This window comes from Cupressus sempervirens, chromosome 10 (assembly GCF_028749045.1).
Source record: "Cupressus sempervirens isolate cs-2001-9-10 chromosome 10, ASM2874904v1, whole genome shotgun sequence".
NCBI classification, from domain to species: Eukaryota; Viridiplantae; Streptophyta; class Pinopsida; order Cupressales; family Cupressaceae; genus Cupressus; species Cupressus sempervirens.
The window spans coordinates 841,207,253-841,230,805 of NC_143127.1; positions in this window are offsets into that span (position 1 = coordinate 841,207,253).

Consider the following 23,553-nt stretch of genomic DNA (forward strand, 5'->3'; position numbering starts at 1 on the left):
CATAGATTTCCATGTCAATATTTTAATGCTGTAAAAAAAAAAATGGTCTCCACTTCGTAAATAAGAAGCAAAGCTTGAGTACAATGCACACACAAACAAGGACAAGTCATTCTTCCAATTCTCTAACATCGACTCTAAATATTAACAAAAATATAGACAAAAATATTCCTTGCTCCCATACAATATTTCTATGACATACTATTACACACTAAAATACAATTGCTAGTTTATTCAATATATCACAATATGTGTACATATGGATGTGTTGGAGAATCCAACAAAAAAGGAAAAAGAAAAATAGCCTAACATTATCTTGAATTTCATCAATTATCACTATACTGTACATATGAATGGGGTGGAGAATCCAATTAGAAATTGAATGTAGTCAGTACATTACAAATTTTATCACTTGTCATCGCTATACAATGTATACATATGAATGTGATAGAGAAATACAATATATATACATATGAATATGATAGAGAAAAAAAGAAAAATAGTCTAACATTATCCAGAATTTTACCACTTATCACTATAAATATACTGAAATATTTTTGAATAAAATTATAAAATTACACTACATAAAATGAACATAACATACAAATATTACAATTATAATATTACTGTCTATTCATGTCTATTCAGCTCTGGTGTTTTGATGTTTGGCTGCTCTCTATCATCAACGTACGTTTATAAGGCTGGAATTGTACGAGAAAATCTCTCTAATCAATAAAGATTAAACGTATCTCAAAAGTTTATCCTTATCCTACCGAGGAATCTATTTGGGCCGCATCTCTGCTATCAGCGGACGTCGTTGTGGCTGGAATTGTATGAAATTATAGGGAAGTTTAAAAGATTTATTTGAGAGTAAGTGCGCGAACTCGAATGCATCAAACAACTTCAAATCATCATACTGGTAATATTTCATTTGACAACATGAGTAGGCCATTACAATTAGTACAGCACCTTCAAACGATACTACTACGAGTATAGAGTATAGTATACACCTCATGGGCATTCCACGGCCTAACAAATTGGAAACATCCATCAGCTTTTGGCAGCACGAAAGTTTAAGGACACGTTCTTTCTGTTTCCCAATTACCGCTTTGCTGTTTTCCTTTTCCTTTCGAGAAAATAAATCCTTTTGTCTGCCATGCGCATCTTGTAGAAGCATCTTAAACATCTTCATGGAGTAACCAGAACCTGGTTCAGCATGCCACAATACCTCTGCCACGTCCACCATTGAAGGAAGCGATGGTGACAGCACTCCAAAACCAGTACAAACTTCAGCAGCAGCAAACATATATTTGTAGAGACAATAGAACGAGGAGCGTATCAGTTGCTTCTCTTCATCCCCGCGGGTATCAATTTTCTCCAATTGCAGAGCGAATCCTACCAAAGACTGCATGTCTCTGGGGGGCATATAACTGTCCAGTAGAGTCCTGCAGTAGCCGTGAATTTTCTGACTCAGTTCTCGAAAAGATGGACCGAGAGACCGTTCCAACACACATCGCTTACATTCATAGTGAAACCCTAATGGTGTCAGATCGCACTCGCGTTCCACCCGTGGATAAAGGCTTCTCAATTAAGCTACAGTTATTTCCTCACCTGCAGAGATTTCTCTTGCGGCTATGATGGAATCCCGCAAAGCCCGCATTGCTCCGCTACGCTACTCTCAGTCTCTAACCCAATGCTGCTGAAAACATTACCTTCATCCCCTTTCACTGGGTCCTCTTCATACGTGCTAACATATGTGACTAGACCGTTCAGCTCCATAGCTTTCCTGAGATCGAACGTATTTATCTCCAAATTAACTGGGTTTTCCCCAAATTTGTCCCAATTGGCATTATTTACCCTGAATGAGGAGCATCAAAGAAATCTCTGGATGTTTCGAAAGTCAAGATGGGTAGTTGAATAGATTGTTTTGTTTTTTGAAGTTGCTGCCTAAAAGAGAATAAAAAGTGCCTGTAAACCATTACTCAAGAGAAGGAAGTTGGCAGTTGGTATATTGTCTATTGCTACAATAAGAGAAGAATGAGATTGTCAGAGGTAAAATTATCTATTTCATAGAGTTTGATGTGATATTGTTGAGATGGTGATCATGTCCAATATCTTACTTTTGAATTCTTAAAGGAATAAATGAGGAAATATGAAATTATCATTGTGATTGTGAAATGTAGTAAAAACGCTAGGTTAATTCAAAGAAAGTGTTATTTGTGGATTAATCACAATGGGGAAGCAAGGTAAAAGAGTATTAAAAGCTAATGTAAACTTAATTTCTGAGATAGACATTTTAGAAGAAGAATTAATAAATGCGAAGAAAGAAAATGGAGACTTAATTTGTGAGAAGAACTTTTTTCAAAAAGAACTAACACATTTAAGAAATGAAATAAATACAAAAAGATGCAATTTTTAAAATCAAATTAATGACTATATAGAAAAAAATGGAGAGCAAAAGAAAAAAATAAAGTTGTTGGATAATGTTAAGAAATGATATGATGAATTAGAGGAGGAAATGAAGAAAGTAAAAGAAGAGAATTACTTGCTAAAGGATGAATTAGAGGAGAAAATGAAGAAACTAAAAGAAGAAAATGACTTGTTAAAGGATGAACTAAATCAATCCATCATTGAAAGAAATGCATGTGTGAAAGCAAAATTAGTATGTGATGTTTCATGTAGTATAGATGATTTGACATAACCACTAGAAAAGTGTGACTCTATTGAGGTTGTTTGTGATAAAGAATATGAAAATGTGGCATCAAACACTATTAGTTGTGATAATAAGAATGTTGGATGAAATATAATGAAGAAAATGTGTTACAAAGGTAAAGGATTGGGAAAACATGAAGAAGGAATCATAGAACCTATTGAGCCAATCATGAGACCAAAGTATAAAGGACTAGGATGTATGACAGATGAAAGAAATGATTATATGGATTCAATAAAAATTGTTCAAAGTAAACAATATATGCAATGTTCAAATTGTAATAGGAAAGGGCATACGAAAGACAAGCGTTGAGATCTACATCCATGTAATCTTTGTCGATTAAAGAGTCATTGTGAAAAGACATGTTGGAATAAAGAGTGTAAAAATAATTGTATGGAAAAATGCTTCAAAATGGATGTTGGATGGAGTTATGGATCAAGTTGGAAAAATATCATAGGTGTGATAAAAGGTTTGTTTAGATACAAATGTTTGAGCGTGAGGAATAATCAAAACCTATCAAAATGTCAACTCTCAAAAAGATTAGAAATGGTTTGCACAAATTAGAATCATCATCTATCAAGACATCCATGAAAAGTGAGCTTAAAGATAGTTTTTTGCCATCAACGAAACTTTTTTTTTTGCTAAGTCCTTGAAAGGTTTATGGTAATCCAAAACCATTTGTTTAGGTGAAAAACCCTATAAGTTTATTGAAAGGTTTGTGGTAATCCAAAACCATTTGTTTAGGTGAAAATTCTAGAAGTCTATTGAAGGGTTCGTGGGAAGCCAAAACCACTTGCATACGTGAAAAACCTAATGCAAACACAATTCTATTACTTGGGGTAATCCCAAATTCTTATGGGTGAACAAATTCTCATTCTTATAGTGAGAAGGGGAAACACATTTTTTATGTTGTAAAATAGGTACCTAACAAGGCTCAATGTCGGCACCTATTCTATTTGAATTTCTTATTTTAATTTCTTCCACATAAAGAGTCTTTAGCGGTAGAAATTAAGGGAGGGTGTTGAAATGACTGATATCCATGTCACTAATTTATTGCAACAGAGCTATTGTTCTATTAAGCAGTTGACTCAAGTTTCCTATTCTCCAGCCAATAGTTGAGTATAAGTTAAGTGCTATTAAAAATAATAATATAGACTCTCTCCACTATCGTACACTTGGAGGAATTCTCTTAACATTCATTTATTTCATAGTTAGTTCAAATTCTATATAATCATAGACATTGTACCCAAATAATCATTAAGAAATGAAGAATTTTTATTCTTCGCCCTATCCTCTATTGTAGAAGATTTTTTTCTATATTGACTTATGTTGTTGTTATTATCAATTTAATTTTCCTAAACTCTCACTAAAATGCTTAAGTAATGTACACAATTACTACAAAATCCTAGGACATGACATTGCCCAAGCGGCTGCTCTCTCCACTATCATTTGATGAAGATCCTCTAGCATGATGGGAGGGTTCTCTTCCATAAGAAATGCCATCAATCTATAGTACAAGCCACTCACACAAATCACATTATCCACATGTAGAGTGTCTCTAGTCTCAACATCCTTGGTAGCAACCAAACCTTGTCCATGAATAGGTGGTTTGTTTATAATCACTGGACCAATATAACTTCCCACCTCTAGCATAATTTGCACTATGAAACCATTCCAAAAATAGGTAAAGAGATCAAACAATTACCTTTCCTTTTTTCATCATCCAGCTTCTTTGATTTTTTTGAGAACACGTGTCTCAACCTTGCAATCGTTTTCTGGAAAATTCCAAAATTTGTTTGTGAAATTTTTTCACTTGTTTTTATCTTGGAAAAGAGTGTATAAAATACCAAAAGGTGCCCTATCCATAGTAAAATATAGGAGGACCATTTTTAGAGAATAGTTAGCTTATTTTATGAATTTTACGGGGGTCTAAACTAAGAGACATAATTATGGACGGGATTACTATTTTAACCTAGCTATTTTTCCATATTGGAAATGTAAATATCAAAAATGGGTAACATGTGACATCGTAGTTTTGCCCATGGTTTTGTAAAACCACAAGTGGTTTCCAGGTTGTACAATCACTATAAAAGGAGGTCTTGGGGAGGTGTTTGTGTAATAGAGTTCAGTTTGCAAGACTGGTGCTAGAAGGAGTCTCTCCAAGTTTAAGCTGTGGTGATGCACTCCTATAGGAACTTGCATTGCAAGTGTAATGTAATCATCTTGGTTTGATAATAAATTATGTGGGTTTTGGAGGGTGGGATTTTTCTCCCAGAAGGGTTTCCCTATAGTAATCAATGTGTTATATGTTTATTATTATTTTGATTATGTTATTGTGCATTTCTTGAGATCGCTGCAATAGTTAGTTGAATTTGCATAATTGTCCTCTCAAAGATTAGCATAACAAGTGATTCCCTACACCTTTGCTTCCTTACAAGTGGTATCAAAGCCTGGCCAGTTTTGGTTCTATTTGTTAGATTCAAGTTTTTTTGAGCTAATCAAGGTTTGAGTGGGAGCTTGTGCAAAGTATTTAATTTCTATGTTGCAGGATTGAAAAGATGGCAAGCATGTCAAGGAGAATTATTGTTGAAAAGTTTTCTCACACAAACTTTGAGATGTGGAAGCTAAAGATTGAAGATCTATTGATTGATCAGGATCTATGGAATGTGATTAATGAGAAAAAGTTGAGGCCCATAGATATGACTTTAGCTGCATAATATGATGTGATAGACAAAAAAGCTAAAGGTCTCATCAGATTGTGTCTTGCAGACTCAATTTTAATTAATTTCCATGAAGAAGCTTTGGAAAAAGCTAAGTGATATATATCAAGCAAAATCATTTGTGAACAAGATTTTCTTGAGGAAGAAGTTGTGTTTGTTGAGAATGGAAGAAGGTGAACAAATTTCAGAGCATTTGGAAAGTTTTAATATGTTAAAGACTCAGTTGACCTTAGTAGGGTACCAATGAATGAAGAAGAAAGGTGTCAAATCTTCCTATGTTCATTGTTGGACTCATGGGATAGTCTTGTGATGGCTATAGGGAGCACTTTAGTTGTCTTCAAGATGGAGGACATTGTTGGTTCTCTACTTTCTAAGGAGATGAGAAGGAAGGTCTCTCTGAATTCCAAAAAGGCTTTGAGTGTTCGAGGAAGACCAAAAGAAAGAGGCAAGAACAAAAAGAAGCATGGCCTTTCTAAGTCCAAAAATAAAAGGAGACCAAAATCTCCTAGTAAATCCAAAGCAATATGTTGGAATTGTGGCAAACCTGGACACATCTGAAAGAAGTACAAAGAGGAGAAGAAAAAGAAGAAGAAGCAAGGTTCTGATTCTGAGTCTGAGAAGGAAGATGGAGATGCTTTCATTGCAACCTTGGCCACTCATGTAGGTGAAAATGCATGGTTAATAGACTCAGGTGCATCTTTCCACATGAATCCTAATATAAACTAGTCTAGTAAGTATGGAAATTTTGATGGTGGTAAGGTGTATTTGGCTGACAATTCAGTACTTGATATTGTTGGTCGTGAAAGTATTCACGTGAAGTTTTCTGATGGTAGAATTAGAAGATTTGATGTCATCTTGCATATCCTTGGACTAGCAAGGAATTTGTTATCTATTAGTAAGCTAATAGATGTGGGTGTGCATATATAGTTTTCTAAAGCGGGTGTAAAAATGGTGAGAGATGCTATGGTAATAGCAAGAGGAAGCACAGTGGGTACATTGTACTAGGTTTATACATGCACAGTTGAGTGCAATAGTACTTTTGATAAAATTGTGAAAAAGAATACTCAGTTGGAGAAGGAGAAGATTTCTCTTTCAACAAATGGTCATGGTTTTTGGGTACCCATTATGCTTTGTCTACCAAATCAAAGTTTTTTGTAGAGAAGACCATGTTATGACACCAAAGACTCTGCCACACAGGTGAGAATGGTCTACAGGACTTGAACAATAAGAACCTTATTGATGGGTTAAATAACTGCAATCTTGAATTTTATTTTTGTGAGCATTATATCTATGGTAAACAAAACTACATTCAGTTTTACTTGAGTTCTCATAAGTCTTCATGAATTTTGGATCTAATCCATTCGGATTTATTTGGTCTAGTTGATGTTCCTTCTATTGATAGATTAGTTTATTATGTTTCTTTCATTGATGATTTTAGTAGAATAACATGGGTGTATTTCCTTAGGAGTAAAGCTGAAGTTTTCAGTCATTTATAAGAATTTAAAGAAATGGTTGAATTGTAGATTGGAAAGAAAATAAAATGTTTGAGAATTGATAATGGTGATGAATTTTGCTCCAATGATTTTAACACATTTTGTAAAGATTGTGGTATTAAAAGAGAGAAGACAACTCTATATTCTTCACATCAGAATGAAGTTGCAAAAAGAATGAATAGGACCCTGATGGAGAAGGCTAGGAGTATGCTGAGTGGGGTTGGACTAGAACAAAAATTTTGGACCGAAGCTATAACCACTACTTGCTACTTGATAAACAAGTCTCCGACATTAGCTCTTGTTTATAAGATGCCAATGGAAGTGTGGTAGGGCCACAAGCCTTCACTTAGACATCTGAGAGTCTTTTGTTGTAAGGCATATGCTCATGTGCCAAAGGAGAAGTGAAAAAAATTGGATAAAAAAGCTATCAAATGTATTTTCATTAGATATAGTTATGGTGTGAAAGGATATAAGCTTTGGGATCCTATTGCAAAAAAGGTATTTTATTCCAAAAGTGTTATTTTTAAAGAAACTAAGCCTTCTTCTATTATAGTGCACCTAGAATGGATAGAAGACAAGAAACATGTTATTCAACTTGCTGCTACACCTAAGAAAGTTGAATCGAGGCCCTTAGAAAGATGAGATGTTGAAGATAGCTCTATGAGTTCTGAATCATCATAGGAAGAGGGAGAACCTAATCATGAACCTAAACCAGATCTTGTTCAAAGATCTACTAGACAAAGGAAACCACCTAAAAAGTATGGGTATTCTCCTGATGATTGGAGATGCATATTTGCATTGAATGTTAATATTGATGAACTAAGATTTGTATAAGAGGCTCTTGGTATGAATGATTCAAAGTCTTAGAAAATAGCCATGGATGAAGAAATGGCAGCTCTTAAGAGGAATCAAACATGGGACCTTGTACCATTTCCTAAAGGATGGAAGCCTGTTGGTTGTAAATGGGTGTTCAAAAGGAAGATGGGTTCAAGTGGAAGCATTGTGAAGTATAAAGCATGTTTGGTTGCAAAAGGTTAGTCTTAGGTTGAGGGAGTAGATTATGGTGATATTTTTCCTCCAGTAGCTAAAATGACATCCATTAGATTTTTTCTTTCTATTGTAGTAGCTTGTAATCTAGAGATTAAGGAAATGGATGTGAAAAATGCTTTTCTTCATGGAGATTTGGAGGAAAAAATTTACATGCCACAACCAGAGCACTATGTGGTGAAAGGTAAAATTCATTTGACCTTTAAATTGAAGAAATCCTTGTATGGTTTAAAACAAAGTTCTAGGATGTGGCACCAGAAGTTTGAGACATATGTGTTGAGTTTGGGATTTGTGCGATCTAAATCTGATAATTGTATATATTTAAAATCTAATGGTGATGGTTTCCTGGTTATTGTCTTGTATGTCAATGACATGTTGTTTATTGGCAAAGGAAAAAGTTTTATTGTAGAGTTAAAATCTCAACTCTCGATAAAGTTTGAAATGAAAGATCTTGCTGTAGCTGGGCACTTTTTGGGAATGGAGATTATAAGAGATAGACAGAACAGAAAGCTTTCTCTAGGCCAAAGTAAGTATGTTGGTACTATTTTTAAAAGGTTCAATATGCATGATTCAAGACCATTGAGTGTTTCTATTACTATGGGAACAAAGCTTTCTAGCTCATAGTGTCCTACATCCACATTGGAGATGGAAGAGATGAGTTGAGTACCATATCAGAGTGTTGTTGGAAGTTTGATGTATGCTATGGTCTATACAAGACCAGACATTGTCCAAGTAGTGGGAGTACTTTCCCATTATATGTCTAATCCAAGAAGAACACATTGGGATGTAGTAAAAAGAGTTTTCAAATACTTGTGGGGTATCTCAGAGTACTTGATATTTTTTTATGGAATAGGAAACAAGCATTCCTTTGATATTCAAGGCTATGTGGATTCAAACTAGGCCAGTGATGTTGATAGAAGAAAATCCACTAGTGCATATGTGTTTACATTATTTGGTGGTGCAATTAGTTGAATGAGCAAGCGATAGGCTATGGTTTCTTTGTCCACTACTGAGGCAGAGTATATGGCAGCTACTCATGATTGCAAGGAAGCCATATAGCTAAAGAGATTGTGTTCAAATATAGAGTTCAAGAAGGGTGCAGTGACAATTTATATTGATAGCTAGAGTGCAATCTTCCAAGCAAAGAACTTGACTTTTCATGCCAGGACCAAGCACATTGATGTACAATATCATCTTGTGAGAGATATGGTCAAGGATGACAAGCTGAAGCTGGATAAGGTAGAGACTTTCGTGATTGTTGCCTATGCATTAACTAAGCCTGTGAGCACAGAGAAATTCAGATGGTGTTTAGAGTCTATGAGCCTCTCGGCCCCTAGCAATTAAGTCCATGATATTTTGGATACCCTACCTCTTACATGGTGTTTGACAAGTGGGAGAATGTTGAGAACATGTGTCTCAACCTTGCAATCCTTTTCTAGAAAATTCTAGAATTTGTTTGTGGAAGTTTTCCGCTTGTTTTTATCTTCGAAAAGAGTGTATAAAATATCAAAAAGTGCCCTGTCTATAGTAGAATATAAGACAGCCATTTTTAGAGCATAGTTAGCTTATTTTATGAGTTTTACGGGGGTCTAAGCTAAGAGACAAAAATGATGGACGGGATTACTATTTTAACCTAGTTGTTTTCCCATATTGAAAATGTAAATGTCAAAAATGGGTAACATGTGGCATGGTAGTTTTGCCCACGGTTTTGTAAAACTACAAGTGGTTTCTAGGTTGTAAAATCACTATAAAAGGAGGGCTTGGGGAGGTGTTTGTGTAATGGAGTTCAATTTGCAAGACTGGTGCTAAAAGGAGTCTCTCTAAGTTTCATTTTTCGTGATGCACTCCTGTAAGAACTTGCATTGCAAGTGTATTGTAATCATCATGGTTTGATAATACATTGTGCAAGTTTTTGAGGGTGGGGTTTTTCTCCTAGAAGTGTTTCCCCATGGTAATCATTGGGTTATGTGTTTGAATTGTTATTTTGATTATGTTATTATGCATTTATTGAGATCTCTGTAATAGTTAGTTGAATTTGCATAATCATCCTCTCAAAGATTAGCGTAGGAAGTAATTTTGTGCACCTTTGCTTCCTTACAGATTTTTCCAATTACAACTTGATTTCCTTGGCAACTAGGGATTTCTCTAAAGCCAATCAAAAGCATGAACAAGAAAATTTGTACTCTCTAATTGCAAAAGAGGTATTTGGGGTGAGTGTAATTAAGTTCCAGGGCTCTCTCGCAGTCTACTACAACTTTCCCATATTCCTTCAACTTCAAGCATGCCTATGCCCTATTAGAGTAACAGCATCCTCGCTACAAAGTTCCTTTTTATTTTCTAGAGAAATGTTTATACACTCAATATAACATGCAATTGCTCCTTTCGAGTCACCATTTTGAAACATGTTGCCTTTAGCTAGAAAATCATGTAAATCTGCAAGTGGACTCTTGGCCTCTCCATGAAGCCCTTGAGAAAGATCAAGCCCTTGCAATGTTTCCTATATTTCTCCTGAACTAATGTCTATGCTCATGTTTTTTTGCTCACTGCTTCAAGGAAATTCTTGAGGGGTAACAAGACACCAAAATAGGCAAGAAATGATTTAGGCAAACTGAAAGTTAAACCTAAGCTAGCTTGAGGATGAAGGTTGGAAAATTTGACAAATGCTAAATGAAAGCTGAGTGCATGGATGGAGAACAGGTAATAAAGAGAATGCAATAAAGGAGTGGCAGGAATGTGACCCAAGTACTTTTATCTCTTTTTTCTAATGCATTACTTTTTCTTGATATACAACAATAATGAAATTATGCCTTTCACGATTTGATTTTAGACGACATAGATTTATTAGTTCCTGCAACAGATACTAAATGGAGTAATTCAATCCAATTTTTTTAATATGACGAAGTCACTCAACCAATATAAATCTTGTTCAACTAAAACATTATAGGTAGTTTATTTTTAATATTTATTTTACATAATTTAACAATATGGTTTTTCTTATTTCTTATTGGTTTGAGAAATGAAAAAATCATTTTTCTAAAAGAAATATAAAATTTATAATATTATAATAATCTAAAGATAAAATGCTTCTTCTTTTAGAAATTTATCTTTGAAGTCGAGACTGCATCTTTTCTTTCAGATTTGAAAGAAGAAGAAATATGAGTGTGGATAGGGTTAGGGAGCTAAGAAGAAAATCAACTCCGAAATTCATTGTGGCAGACCACCAAGAGTACTAAGAGTAATATAATAGTGGGGTGGGAGGTATAATCCTAACTTAGGGTTTCTTACAAGCAAGGATTCTTATAGGAAAGGATAACATGTAGGTATCAGAAAATTAAATGATCTACAGAGGAAAAGTTGATGGAAGGAAACCTAAGCAACTGTTGGCTGATTCAATTGCTAGTAACAATTAGCTGAAGATGATGTTCGTGGCATAGCTAAGGCTTTGCTTCAATTTTTTGTAGAGTGATGGAAGCTACTTATTGAAAAATATGAATAAGAGAAGAGGAAGTTAAGGTAAATCAATTACCCATCAATGAGATACAAAAGAAAAATCTTAAAAAAAACTAGGTCCATAGGTATAAAACTATCCGATTCACATTTATGTAGCTACTATCTAGCTATCTATTTTATAGACATGAGACTCTTTAAATTTGTTGTTGTATGGTGTTTGCTTTATGGTATTTTTCCCTTGATCTATACATTAATTGTCATTTTTAGCTTGCTAATGTGAGAGAAAATTTTGGACTAATTGATTGGCTATCTAATCTTTTATCTCGTGGTATTTTTTAATGGTAGCGCACCACGAGAAACTATAGAAATAAGGCTATAACGGCCCAACACTATCTGATATTGCATTATAAAATAATCTGTGATCCAAAAACATATAACTCGAGTTTTCCTCTTCTATCATCATCACTTGTGATTCTTTTCTCCTTCATAAAAATTACATGTTCAAGAAATCAAATAAATAGACAAGTTTCTAGACATGTCATTAGTATCCCAAATTTCTAACAGATGTTGGGTCTCTTACAGAATTTGTTGTTCCTTCACAATCACATTGCGTAGGCGTTCAAACTAGCCCAAGAAAAGAATTTTCATGTAGGTCAAAGAAGCTAATTTTCTTGAACACATCCCATGCAACAAATCATGTACTCCTGAAAAGAAAAATTTTAGAATCTTAAGCTATGATCCTTATTACACCATTAGTTCACTTTAAATTATGTGTGCTATGATTAATTTGTGAGTTCTATAGATTGTATACCTTTAGCCCTTAGTATTTAATACATGATGAAGTATAAAATTACGGGTTCTGCTCACAAATGTATGATTGAATCCAAATTTTCTTTGTTTATAATCAAAGTTGTATATGTTCCATGACATCTCAGGAAAATCAAGCTATTTCGTAGGTTGCAAGCACCCTCTAAAACTACTAAAGCACTACTTTGGAGGCACATAAAAATTCTATACTCCACATTTGGGGAATTAAGGACCAAGAATCTCTTAAATTGAAATGTTAAAAATGTCTCATTGTTGACAAGATCTTAGAAGTCTCAAGATTTAAAAGTGAAGAGGTCAAACACCCAAACAACCAAGCATATGATTTTGGAACATATGATAAATTAGAAGGATGAAGTGGCATGGGAGACAAATTAATAATCTTAAAATGTAAAAGCCACAATCCGTGAAGTAAAAAAATAATTAATATAACTTTTCCACTACCTAATTCAAGAGCAGAAGCCAAAATATTGGTTGCTTGGGTCATTAAAAAATGGTAGTTTTGTGACAATTTCATTGTTTAAGCCTAGCTTGTGATTGCACCATTCCAATGGGCTTTCCAAGTTTATGACCAGGGAGGAGTCAAAAAAAAGTACAATGTCTATATGAAATAAATGCTAGAATCTTTACAATCATTTTCTCCAGGACTAGCCCTTATTCATTTGGCTGCTCCTAATGACACTACCAATTTCTTATTCAATTATCTAAAATGTGATTATGCCTCTATTCCATATAAATATTATGAAACAAGGCCAAGAGTTGTGACCCAAAACTTCCAAAAGTAGAAAAATCTAAAAAATATCTTTAACAGATTCTCCTCCAACAACTAAGGTCCAACCTATGAATGGAAAACTTTATAATCTAGAGAAGAGCATCTTTAAATATATTCATTCTTTCAAGCAACGAACACAAAATTCTTTATCATTCTCATTACATCTGCTTAAAATATTTAGTGAACTAATCTTATTAACTTCCTATTTGACTTGTAATAATGTTTGGAAGAACATTACCGAAGAGTTCTAAAGACAACAGAGATGTCATGTTACCAAATTTTGCATTATATTTCCTATCAATTTATTATTTTAAAGAGACAACATATGGAGCTCTTCAAGCTGTCCTAAATAAAGCCTCTAACAAAATTATTCACATCCATGGTCATTGTCTCCAATAATGGAAGTTTGCTAATACTGTCATACTTTCCTTTGTATTTGTCAGCAAAATGCATGACAATTATGGATGTAGAGACAAGACATGTGGAGTGTTACTAGATGTCTTAGAGAGCTATCTCCACCTAGACTATGAATTTGAGCTTGAAATATGATTTTTATAGCATCTCAATAAAATATTGATTCTAAATGTGGAAACTTATGTAAACTACAAGGATCCTCACCTGTATAAAAATAGCTATGTATATTTTCAAAATTTTCACATGTCAATTCAAAAATTTGTAATAAGCAACAAGTTGTCATGTGTATACATGTGTTCTCCTACTAATGTATCATCCAAAAAGAGTCTACCATGAAATGTTTTAAAGGTTTATCTTTTATCATTTTTCCTAATTAAACTTTCTTGAGTGTTATTAAAGAATTCTTGTTTTATTGGCGATATTTTCCATTTGCTAAAATTGTGTGTCTATAGCTTATGTCTTAAAAATTTGAAATCATTCTGTAATCATTAGAAAATTCACAAAATTAATAAATTTGATGTAGAATGACTTAATAATTAGGGAGTTCAAATGGTAATTAATAATATTTTGTTTGATTTATAAGATCAAAAAATAAAGTTGAATAGGTTTGTAGTATTTGTTTATATTGATCCTTGTAATTTTATAAATTAATTATTATAATATTCTTAATTTTTATGTGTATAATAAATCTAGTCTATAATATTCTATTTTTAGAAATAAAATCTATTATTTAATTAAAAATTATATCATTCATTATTATTGGTAGAATAATTACTTTTCTATGTACAAACACCTTGTAAATCTTCAATAATATTCCTAAGGCGAGAAAGTCAACAAGTGGTGTATTTCAAGATGTTATAAATCTAATGAAGACTATAATATAGTTCATGTTGCACATAAAATATTTTTTCCCCCACATAAAAGTTATTGCTATTCTTTAGCAGCTCAATTTACCAAAAAAAAATCTATAGTAGTTTGAATTATGTCATTATGAAAACCCTAATAATTTCTCAACACACCACTATTCGATGAAATGGAAAACAAGGTTGAAACCTCCTTATAGCTCACTCAAAGGAAAAAGAAAAATTGAGATACAAATAGAAATATACACACAATTGAGTAAATTAAACAAAATTCACAAACATTTGTGGAGGTGCAAGATTGAATATGAGTTTGAGCTCTCTTCATAATAAAAATAATACATAACGATATATTTCATGTGTTAGAGATGATGACCATTTTAGATACACTAGTCCAAGTTATAGCAACATATTGGCAATCAAATGATATTATCATCTCAAATTAACTTTTAGATGAATGAATATGTAATATGAAATAGCAAGTTGTAACTTCCTCTGATCATGAACTATTTGGCTAACATTAAATTATTTTCTAAAAACCTAACCCACTAAAGGAAGAAACTTTGGCACTTGTGTCACTTGTTAAATCTAGAATCCTAAGATTATAAATGACCCAACAATACTTGATGCTAAATTTTTGATATTTTATGAGGTCATTGATGGTCCCTATTAAAATAGAAGACATAGAAGCTAGTTAAGGCACATAGAAATTTTTATGGAATGATTGTGAATGTTTTTTCAATACACTTGGATGCACATAAAAGAAAACTATGAAATAATACAAATTGACTCATCATATCATACTTAAGCCAACCTTGATAAAGTTATCTTAAGAAGAGGGAGTTGTAAAGCCATTGTGGACAAGCATTCCATTTTTTTTTTCAGGGTGTTGGATATGCTAATATTAGAAATGTTTTTCTATGTTTCATGGACTATATATGTCTAATTGCATCCTTAGTAGAGAAGCTCTAAAGGCAACAATGAAATATGCACTTAAAAAGTTGAACTGTGAAATCATTATGTAGTTAGCAAATGAAAAGTGAAGAAGATGAGCTCAACTTTACACTAAATGACACCAACAACCATATTAGTGAGGGGGAGGGAAAAAAAGTTCCCATGTCAATGTATAAAATGACCCAATGTCATGGCTATCCTTTTGATTAGTATTATTCTATAAAGGCAAGTGGAAATTTACTTCTAGAGTCACGATGGACAAAGGCATCTTTGTTTCACCTCAGCAATGTGAGGATTGGTTCAATGATCTTTATAATAGGTATAAGCTACTAAATGAAACTCTTGTAAAAAGGGTGTGATGTGTAAAGTTGTGAAACATCCATTTCTATTAGATGTCATGACTATTTTAGGAAATTTAATTTAAATATATTTAGCCTTGTATTCCTATACAAGTCATTGAATGATTTGTTTAAATTAATAAAAAATAGTACATGTATACAAACAAACAACTTTTAACTTGAATATTACAGTGGTGAAGTTTAGAAAGACTAAATAGTATTCTTAAATACAAAGAATATGAAGTAGTTGATGAGGGTTGTGCGAAAGATAGAGAAGATAATGGAGAAGATGCAGAAGTTTAGGGAATAATGGTCTTTGGAAAAGAAGAACAAAATAAGAAAGGGATTCAATGAGGTCAATTATTCGACACATGTAAAGTAAAATGTTTTCTATTAAATACTAAATGCTTACATTATTTTTCTTACATCTAAGGGGAAAGAAAAATATCTTATTAAGGGGGACAAAATACTGAAGAAGACCAAAAATGATTTACGAAAACTAGAACTTAAACCTAAGAAAGCTTGGGGATTTAGGAAGGAACATTTAACCAATGCTAAACAAAAGAGAAGTGAGTGGACAAGGAATAATTTTTAAAGAGAGAGCAATAAAGGAGCTGTGGGAATGGGACCCATCTAGTTTTTCTTTATTTAATGTGTTAATTTTCTTCTAGTATAGATGGTTTCAATTCATGAGGACATAAATCCATTAAATCTAGAAGTCAAATATCATAAGTTACCAAAAAATACTTGATCTTTAATTACTAGGAATCATAATTAGTATGAAATGGATACATTATAGTTATTGATTAAGTAAAACAAGTTTTAACAAGTGCTTGAAACCCCCATAGTAAACAAGAAAATACTAAATTAAAGTCCAAAACATAAAGAAGAAAATTAAAAGACAATAGGCCAAGTAAAGTCGCAAACTAGTCCTAGGGAAAAATAGCCTCTAAAGGAGAAGGAAATCCCAACCAAACTAAAAACCAAGGGGAAAAACAGAAAAGGTAGGAGAACAAATTAGGGCACTATATCTTTGACCAGCTTAGTAGTCTTCAGCTCCAACTTTTCCATGGTTCCTATTTTACTTCAGTCATCAACTGATTGTCATATGGAGTATCCAATATCTCCCTCTTCCTCTTTTTTGATCTCTCTTTATAGCTCGAGCTTTCATCTAGGGGGTTGGCATCTGCTTTAGGAGGCATGTTTTCTTTGTTGACTATGTCAACATTCCTGTCTGTAGCAACCTCCATCATCTCTTGCATTTTTATGATATTTACATTTACACCTTTGATAATATTAAGGCTTTGGTTTGAAGAATTGTGAAGAGTACACTCCATCATGTCCAAGCTCTTATCCATCTCAGTAACCCTAGTTTCTAGAATGCAAATTCTGTCATACTCATCATCTCCTTCCTTCCTTTCCAGCCCCTTTACCATTGTTGTTATTTGCAAGGGATGTTGATATTCTTATTGTTATGAATATTAAGGGATAATTACATTTATAAATAAGTAATCCTCCCCTCATAAATCCTTTAGTTGCTTAATTACAATTTTATAGTTCCCTTTGGTTTGCAAAATTTTTACACAAATCTAGAAGTCAATCTTTAAGCCCCATAAAAGGTCCATCTTTTTATAGTGATTACTATTAAAAATTCCAAAGTTCCTAGCATAAAAAAAAACTAAATATCCACTATAGTATTCTATCAAACAACTTTTAGTAGTAATGCACAACCTAGTGACACCATCAAATTTTAACTTGATCCAAGATCGATTGCATGCCTTCAAGACAATATTTCACCTAGCTATTCTCTTAGAATTATCAAACATATATAGAAGGTATCTTTTAACCAGTACCACTCTATAACCTCATAGTCCCAAGACAAATGAGGTCCTATAGGGATTTTCTGACTAATGACAATAATATTTTCAAGAAAAATCTTGTTAAAGAGTGTAAGAACATTATCAATAGGGTTTTAACACATTTTTAGGGTCCTTAAAAATCCCATAATTCCTCTCTGTCCACAAATTTTAATTGACATATGAAATAATTTTCTACTATACCTACAAGTTGATGGTATAACTTCATGGATGAACCTTGATAAGGATAAAATTATTGGATATTCATATCTTAAGTACAACATTCCTACATGTGTGTTTCCAAGTTTTAGTCTTACCCTTAAAATATTGAAGTTATTGTATTTAAGTGAATTTGTGTTCAAGTGTGATGTCTAAGTATCCTTTAGGTTACTTACTTCTCATATTTCCCAAGTATATCACTTTCTTTTCTTTTTTAATCTCTTAATAATGTTATGCGGGTTTTCTATTTTTCCATTGTGCAAGGGGTCTAGGCAATCTAGCCATGGATGGGATGTGTTTTGATATCTTTCAGATGAGAAGTAAGTGATTCATGTATCAAAATATTTTTTCTTGCCTCAACATTCCTTTTCTAATGGGTTTCAAGCTATTGAGTTGATTTTCACCCTAAACGAATTAGATTGAGGGTGTATCAAAGGGATGAACCCATGATAATGATTAACAAGATGTGAATATGATTATATCATGTTGCAAATGCCTACGAAAATGTGGATCAAATCCAAAATGAATCCCATTCAAATTTGTGGAGATAAAATCAAGTGCTATGAGGGAACACATGTCTATGGATTTTCTACTACATATTCATGGAAATAGAGTTGTTTTGTTCTACTTCTAAAACTATAATAACTTGAGCCAAATCCCAATCTCAATTATTTGAGAAAAATGTTGAATGAATCATGTTGGGCTCGTAATTAGTAATGGATGTTTGAAATCTAACCTTCGAGCCATCAAATTGTGATCAAAAGGTTAAGTGGTGTTGACTCACTTCTTTCCAGGAAATGTTGCTCAGAAAAGGGTTTTTTGCCTCCACGTGATGCACAAGGCCATTTCTCTGGAGGCTTTGAAACTAGAAAGTCAACTTACTCTAAAATATGATATCTTTTGAAGATGCTCAAAAGATACTTATAGAAAAGTTTGTTATGAAAATGTGACCCTGACATAAGGAAATTAAGTGTTATATGCCTAGTGTAGAAAGTGCAAGGATAAAGTGTGCAAGACATCTGAGGATCACTCCCCATGCTGTGATCTCAAATAGAAGGGAAATGAGTTTTTAGTAAAGCTAAGTTTATCTCTCTCTCTCTTGCATATAATAATATTATCAAGTATATCTGCATTCCAAAATCTGAAGCAAAGTAAGGCACTTCCCATAGAGCTAAAGCATTTGTGTTGTTGAGTGACTCTTAGTCATATTACTTTACTTTAAGTAAAATAATAGAAGCTTGTGGGAATTTAATATTGTACATGCAAGTGAACAAAAAGGTTAAATAGTTCTTTATCATGGAACTAAATGCAAATCCTGCCATTATAGTTGTTGGCCAAACATAATAAAGTTCATGTGGTGCCAATGTTCTAACTCATATAATTGTTATATTGGAATTTTCTGCAATTGGTTTATTCAAGTATATTAAAATGGCTATTTATCTAGAATTGTATCCTATACAGTCATAGTGAATGGAAATTAGAGTTGTTGGTTATGATAAGTTAATAGGCTAGGAGAGTGAATTAAAAGAGCTAATAGACACATCTTTCAAATTCTATGATTTGGGTGATCTTCGTAAAAGACTCAATTCTCAACCTATTCATCCAATCTCTCAAAAGATTAAAGAGAGTTTTCCAATGGTTGTACATGCACCTAAGCTTGTGAAGGAATGTATTGAGAGATACAACCTAGAAACAAAGCATATTTTATTTCCTGACCAATCTGTCCTCATCTCGATCAACAAGGCACTGATGCAATCCATGTTCAACATTCCTATGAAGGGTCATTATTGTGATGTTGATTTTGGCTCTTTTTCATCTATGTTCAATAAGAATAATACCATTAAATAGGAAGATATGGAAAGGACATGGTTACAAACTACTTGCTCAAAAAAGAGTAAAATGTTGAAGATCATTTTCGGCATAAATTTGAAAAGAGAAATAGTGTCCATATCCTTGCGCTCCTCCTTAGACTAAAAGGAAGAGAGGATATCTTGGAGTTCATTGAGAACCATTTCTTCCTAGTAAAAGCTATATGTACTAAGGATATGCAGATCGACTGGGCACATATTATCTATGATGAGCTCACCTTGTGGTTGAATTTGGCTAGAGGATTCAAGCAATTTTACATGTCCTCAGATTTGATCAATGCCTTGGAAACTCACCACCTGTGGCTTAACCTCCCTATCATCCTAAACTATGGTGAGCACATGAAAGTATATATGAATTCTACCCACATTTGCAATTGCAAAAAACTTCTGAGGAGTATGTGGCTATTAATGATGCCTTCATAATGAAGCTATGCTGGTATTTCCAAGGATCCCCTGAAAGGAGATTTTTACTAGAAGCAATTTTGGCCATAAACCAATTTAGATGCTCATTCAAATAGGTTTTGAGCTTCTCTCACTTGTGGATAAGAGCTTGGAATGGCTTTCCTAAGAGGCTTCCAGGGTATCCAAAAGATAAGGTGGATCCAGTTGAATTGTGTCAACAGATCCTTGAAGTGAATACCTTGTACTATAATGTAAAGAATATAGTTGGGATTCCTTTCCCTATAGTGGTTAGACCGTATTCATGTGCTTCCAGATCGAGTGCTAGTAATTTGGTGAAAATATTTGAGAGAAAAAATAAATTGTTAGACTATGAGGTACCTAGGCCTCAATTTGATCTAGTCAACTTTGTAAGGGATCACTTAAAGTTGGGATATGCCTACAAGCATGTTCTGGGTATTGAAGATTTCTAACCTGGGTGTCTCAATGAGTACCAAACTCAAGAGAGGATTTGGTCATAGTTAAAAATTAATTAGATTAAATTATATAACAATTTCATTGATGTTTCTAACATTGCAGATGATAGAGCATACATGCAGAAGATCAAAGGCACCCCAATTTTCTCTACCCACTACAAAGTTTGTGGTTAAATTGTAATGACAATTTGTGATGAAAGTGTAATTTGTGTTGATTTTTATGTTTTTTTTGTAATTGTCCTTGATGCCATCATAATATCAACACTGGCATCTTAACATGCTATGACTATAAATTAAGGAAAAAATAAAACATGACATAAATCATTCCCCATTTCTTTTGATTGTGAAGTTTTGAGTGGGAAAGAGGGTTGAGAGCTTTGAACAATGGTGGAGAGCTATGAATGTTTCCATGCCATTCATTTCTATAATCTTTACATTTCATTGTATTTCCCTAGTCTATGATTTTTTTGATGTGATCTATGCAGTTCATTGTTGTGTCATTGCTCTATAATTTGGTTGGCATTCCCTTGTGGTCTCTACATTTCATTGTCATGGACTTGCTCTAGGATTTCATTGTTTTGCCCTTGCTTTGTGATTTTTTTCCCATGTCATGCCCTCACTCTATGATTTCATTAATGTACCCTAGCTCTATCATTTTCTTCAAGGGCTATGTAAATTTACATTTCTTTTACTTCTAAGCAAGTATCTCTTTATATTTCCTTCTATATATGTATATTTAGAGATCTTTCTTAAGGTACGTATTACACTTAGCATAATAGAAAAATTGATACAACTGCATACATATTCCAAAATCCAAATAATAAAACAATAAAGCTCACTCAACCTGTGCTAAGTGACTTACCTCAAGATCCTCCATAAAAATAACATATACTAGGAAAAAAGGATAGAGTTCACAAGAAATTTTACAAAAGCACATCATAGAAAATATTTTTAGAAAGAGACTAGCCATAACCCAATAAATAAGGTCTAGTTGCTAATTAGTTGGGTTGATTACACCTTCTTGTAGAACTATCATCAGATTAGGTACAATAAAATGAATAACCAATTGTTCCCATATAGCATGATCAAATACAATTTTTTATAGTATTTTTGCAAGCCACATTACAGTACGGTATTTCTGTAAGCCGCATCTTGTATGAATATCACTCATAAAAATAATTAATTTTCCAAAAAAAATAGTCTCTTGAGGCCTCTTGCACAATTGTTTATGTGCTTGTCTATGCTTCGATATTGTGCATATTTTGTAATCATTGTATTCTATGTAATTATCACTCCACTTTTTATCCATCTTATGGGATGACCTCTTTATTGACATATTGCAACAAATGATTCATGTCTCCCTTCACTACAATGCCTTTGCAAGGTTTCTCCATTCCACGTGAGCATGATATCCTCTAGTTCCAATGTGGTGCCTACCAATGTTTGACTTTTGAATGAAAATTTAGACAATCTTTTTAACAAATACCATGGTAGTATTCTATCAAACAGTTCATGTGCCTTGTCTATACTACTTGATTGATAAGATGTCACTAACAAGTGTTGTTAGATAAGAAGCTTTATATCTATTTCATATCATTTTGTGGATATTGGCTTCTTATCCATTTTGTATAGTACCCTTTCATATGGATTATTTTGAAGTTGATTTGTATTTTCTTAATTCTCAATATTTCATGGCTTGGCATGAATCTAGGTTTGTCTAATTTCTTTCTAAAATTTATTTTTTAATATACCATCTCAAAACATATGAATGGTAGAAAATGGTTGGGAATGGGGTTTTTTTAAGTTAAAAACCTTTCTACTTTTATTTTTCTAGAAAAATATTGATATTTTGTTTACCACCTTTATATACATTAAAAGGAAGATCAAGGAATAGTTGTCAATATAGTCTTCATTATACTTCAAAAACTAAATTGTGATGTAAAACCCCTACATCTTATACTTCATTATATTTCAACTTTTTTTATATTTAGAGCCACATTTATTTGGTTTAATTGTGAGAATTTTAGTCTTTACATAGTGTTCCAGCTTATGGATTGTTTGTCAAATTATTTGCAGAAATGGGTGCTGTAGAACTGATCATATAGTGATAGTCTACAAGGAGTCCTTATGACAACAGTGGAGGGTAAGTGTAATGTCATTTTATTGGGCACCTTCTTCCCACATCATATCTTTCTATTTTATTTTTCTTCTCAAAATTTTCTTTTTCGCTTCTCTAGCAACTATACCAATATCATGATCAAAATATTACAAAATACAGTTATGTACTTTACATGCCTCTTCAATGATTAGTTTTAAATCATTTTTTCTCTATTGCAATCTTTTTTCTGCTTTTGTTAGCTTTATAATTTTTATGCTTTGATTTTATTTATATTTATTTGGGTGCATGTTATTTATTTATTTAATTGGATCTTGACTATTGATTATTTTTTAAAATCATTTTTTTAGATTGACTACTTGCATATTAATAGTTCCTCAATGAATTATTTTTGATGACCAGAAAAAAATGGTACAAATTATCCCTTGACCCAACCTTGAAGTAGTCAGATCTATTCCCCACAATTTATGATGTGTATCATGGTGCATCTTAATCTAGGGCCTCAAATAATTTATGAAATATTATTTTAATATTTAAAAACCTAAAGATTGTACTGATATGTTTCTGGATTCGATTGTGTTAAGATTTTTACCATCAACATTTGGAATCACACTACGTGATCCATCATCAGGATGAAGAGAAAGAGATGCAAAAAACAATATATTGTTTTTTGCATCTCTTGCTCTTCATCCTGATGATGGATCACGTAGTGTGATTCGAATCGTTGATGGTAAAAATCTTAACACAATCGAATCCAGAAACATATCAGTACAATATAATGGATTGTGGAAATTTGTTCTCTTTAACCTAAAGATAATTTTCGAATAGAAAAAATATCTTTTTAAATTAATAAAATAAAGCATTGTTGGTTGTTCTTTTTTTGTTTTCCTTTTGGTAGAACCATGTGTTCAAGAAATTTGTCTTTTTTCTCTTTGACAAAGAAAATATTTTTTGTCATTATAATGCACATAGTTGGATGAGCTCCCTGCTAAGTCATTGTTGTCATTATCTGATAAATAATTGACCATTATATTTCCAT